This window comes from Nannochloropsis gaditana, assembly GCF_000240725.1.
Source record: "Nannochloropsis gaditana CCMP526 unplaced genomic scaffold scaffold234, whole genome shotgun sequence".
Taxonomy (NCBI): Eukaryota; class Eustigmatophyceae; order Eustigmatales; family Monodopsidaceae; genus Microchloropsis; species Microchloropsis gaditana.
The window spans coordinates 34,100-38,039 of NW_005803719.1; positions in this window are offsets into that span (position 1 = coordinate 34,100).

A 3,940-nucleotide genomic window follows, 5' to 3' on the forward strand; every position below is an offset into this window, starting at 1 on the left:
TCCCGTCTGCTCCCCAGTCCCCCGGCCGCTGAGTTGAAGCGACCGAGAGGGACGACGCCAAGCCCGGGCTCGGCGATCCCCCCCCCCGCTGTCCAGGCTGCTCTCGCAAGTGCTTCGAGCACGGGGACCGGCGGAGGGTGAGCACCTCGACAAGGCCTGCGCCCTCCTCGGTCGGGGGAAGGAGGGCGAGCCTGAGGACGGCGAGGAAAGGGCGCATGTCCTTGTCGAACACCTTCAGGAGCGCCGAGGCTTGGAGAGCCTTGCCAAAGTACAGGTCTGCGACTACGTCGAAGAAGTCCTCCCTGTCTCCGCCCACAACCAGGGAGGCGACCAGGTAGGGAAGGAGGACGGGGGGCCCTGAGGTCATCAGCCCTTCCCACTCCGCTCGCGTCAGGAAATTTCGCTCAAAGTGCCGACCCAGGGCACAAAGCTGGCGGCGGCCATCGAAGAGGGAGAAGAGGAGCGCGGTGCTCCCATCCACCTGACTTCGCTTGCTGTGCAGTCGACTCCAGAAGCCGACATGGTCCCCCCCTGGCCCTTCTCCCGCAGGAGAGAACAGGCCCGCGCCCTCCTCCCACACTCCCTCCCCGTCGTCTAGCGCTTGAAACGTCGCGAGCCCCTCGATCCAGGCGCAGACAGGCCCCTGCCCTCCCTCCTTTTTCTCCAATTCCCTCACATGAACGTCCGCCGCTGCCGCCAGGCGGGAGCGTCCTGGATTCCCCTGCGCCTCCCCTTCCGTCTCCATCACATCCCACCCCATTGCCTTCGCGTCTTGCCTGCCCCTTTCCCCCAGCTCCTCTTCGCTCACCCCCAAGGCCACCCCCACTTCCTCCGAGGCCCCCCATGACACGTCGCACCCCCTCGCTCCCGCCTCCCGTCGCCACATCCGAAGCGTGACTAGGGCCTTATGCCGGCAACAGCGTCCTTCCCTGTGGAGCCTGTGGAAGGCAGCCGCCATCTCTCGCCCAAACTCCCGCGCCCGCTTCTCGCGCTCCACGTGCATGAGAGCGAGGAGGCTCCCTTCCAGACCAGCATCCAAGAGCGTGCGAGACGCCTCGAAGGCAGGCCCGGGGGCCGGAAAAGGAGGCGGGGGAGAAGGAGCCGCAGAAGGAGGAGCAGGGATAGGTAAGGAGGGAAGGACCGGGTCAGGAGGGAGGAAAAGGGGAGAGGGGATGGGGCCCGCCTGATCTGGCGCGTGAGACGCAGAAGCTGGAGGGGTTGTACGAGATTGTCGCATGGATTGGGCAGACTCATTGAGCAGGTGACCCCGCAAGGCTAAAAAGGAGCGCTTTTTGGTGACAGGCAGGACACATTTCTGAGTCAGGCGAATGCATCGAGTGCATGGCCAGATGCGGTCACATTTCACCTGTGGGGAAAGGCAAGTGAATCAAGGTAAAGAGGCTGAAGGGTTGAGTCCCGGTCCACTCGTGCTATCATCGCATTTCCAAGGGCAATCGATGGGCTCGATCTTGAAACGATGCAAGCCTCAGGACTGTCGAGAGAGTCACTTGCTGCGGCGGCTTCGTTTCACTTTATCACCGGCTCATCTCCATATCCACTGATAAGTCGCCCATTCCCGAGTACAGACACGATCGCCTCCCACATATATTTTAAAAAATTATATGTATATTATGTGTGCGTAATGCACAATCCATGCATCCTACTCTTTTCCGTCCCCTATCCCGCCCTCCGTCTTTTGTGAGACACCCACCTTGCTCGCTTTGCATCCCTCGCAAGTCATGCCCCCTTCCTCTCTCGCTTTTCGCCCATTCGAAGGAGCCTGCATGGGCGCCCGCTTGGTCGAAGGCGGACGATTGGTGTTGGACGGCATGGCCGCGCACAAGAGGTGTGTATGCGTAGCAGTTGTCGTGTCTCAAGTCAGTACGTCTCAGAACTCTCATTTCCTGCTCACTAGGCTGCTTCCTAAAAGAATCGGACCGACGACGTGAGTCGCAGCCCGTATGTAGTAGTTCTGGAATCAAGTACGACTCTTCTTACCCCACAATTGCAGGGAGTCATCGAAAATGGTGGCTGGAAGATCTGTGTATGCGATAAACACGAGTTGCAAGGAATTGAGTGAGAGCAAAACAACGCGCGGTGTACGAGGCCGGACTTACACTAGCACTTTCGAGTGCTTTCGGTCGTCAAGCGCTCATGGACATTACCCCCATAGATACATGGTACATTATCTCAAAGTACGAGAAGCAATGGACAGCGTAGTCCCCTGCGAGGCCGCTCGTGGACGGCAACGGAAGAATGTATGGACGCATGAGGGGAGAATCCAGCATGCTAAGCGCTGGCTAGCGCCGAGAGAGAGAGGGCAAGCCCCCCGCCTCCGACGCCTCTCGCGGCATTGGAACTTCAAACAGCACCCTAGAAGCCAAACGCATGACGCGACCCATTTCCACCCTTCATGCATAATCGTCCTATGTCGACAAAAATTTATATTTGTGTCACTGCACGGGTGGCCTAGGCGGCCCTTCGTCCGCCCGAGCAGCGCTCTCGCTCGCCGCCGACCGAGTCACCCACCCAAAAAAGCAAAAGGAAAAAAATAGGGTAACAAAAAACGTTATATCTCCATCTTCTTCTACAGGTGCTCATAAGTCAATTAATCATATAACTTTTACGCCGTATGCAACGTAAGCAACGCGTATATTGCACGGACAACCCGAATATACCCCACACCATCATTTTCTACTGCCTTAATGTCCTGTACTTCTTTACTTCGAAACATGTACTTTTTCTTTCGAATGTTAGTACATTTTCGGGGGGAACATAAGGTGGGTAATTCTCTAGAGGCACGTAGGGTCAGCTACGCAAGAGTAGAGAACCTAACCTTAAGTGACTATCCTCTGATCAACGACAATGTGTACAGAACATGCGCCACCTTCATAGCGTTGTTGCGACTAACTGAAGATCAAACGCTTTTCTAGTAAAATGAATTACTCCTTGGATATACCCCGACTAAGGATATTCCGGGTGTGCGAGTAAAATCGAAAGCTTTCAATGAAATAATATAGTGACGAGGCCGACTTCTGCAATCGTCAGGATTCGCCTTGAGATCAAGATAAAAATTGAGCCCGAACGATGATCTTTCTGCTGCGAAAAAAGCTAAAAAACTGACATCAAATTTTAAAGTTTTAAGATTGATACAAAGCGATTCAATACATTCACGTGTCGACGGCAAGAAGGAGTGTTTACTTTCGCTGATGTTTGTCAATGCGTCACGATCCAGAAAATCTAACTCTCGTTTTGGCCTTTTTTTAAAAAAAACTAACTTTCAGGATTCTAAGGAGGGCATCCGAGCTACTGTAAATTTAACAGCGTTCGATTTATTGGGGATTTAAGCATATGTTCCCACCGGGTGATAAGGATCACTACAAAAATGGGACACTAGCAACCTGCATATGGCATGATTGCCGGTTTAGGCCCCTTCACGGTCCTGGCAAGACACCTAACGTTATGGAGAGACATATATCTTCGAGTTAGTCTGGCGGATGGACTTGTAAGCGGGCGTTAACTGGAAACTTGAGGCTATACAACCAGATTTGCGCATGGAAGAAGTCGAAAGTTTCTCAATCTTCATAGTGGAATGAAAGCTGATTTGTCACTCTACCTTCACCAACCACACCCTTTTTCGACGAAATGCAAGGACAAAAATAGTTTCCATATTCCCTAGAAACAAACTCATGACCCATGAGAGGTTGATATTTCTATCCCTCTCTTACTTATATGATCTATCGAAAAGTGTCTGGAGTGATTCGCCGCCTCGTACCTACGCATGAACAGTATTTGATGCATTAAGCAATGAAAAAAGGCATCATCTGCCCTACTTGGAAATTTATCCTTCACTACATTCATAGAGCATTGATAAAAATGATATAGATTTATTGTCACCAAAGCCTGTACAGTTGAAGTCTGCTCCATTCTGAACGAAACG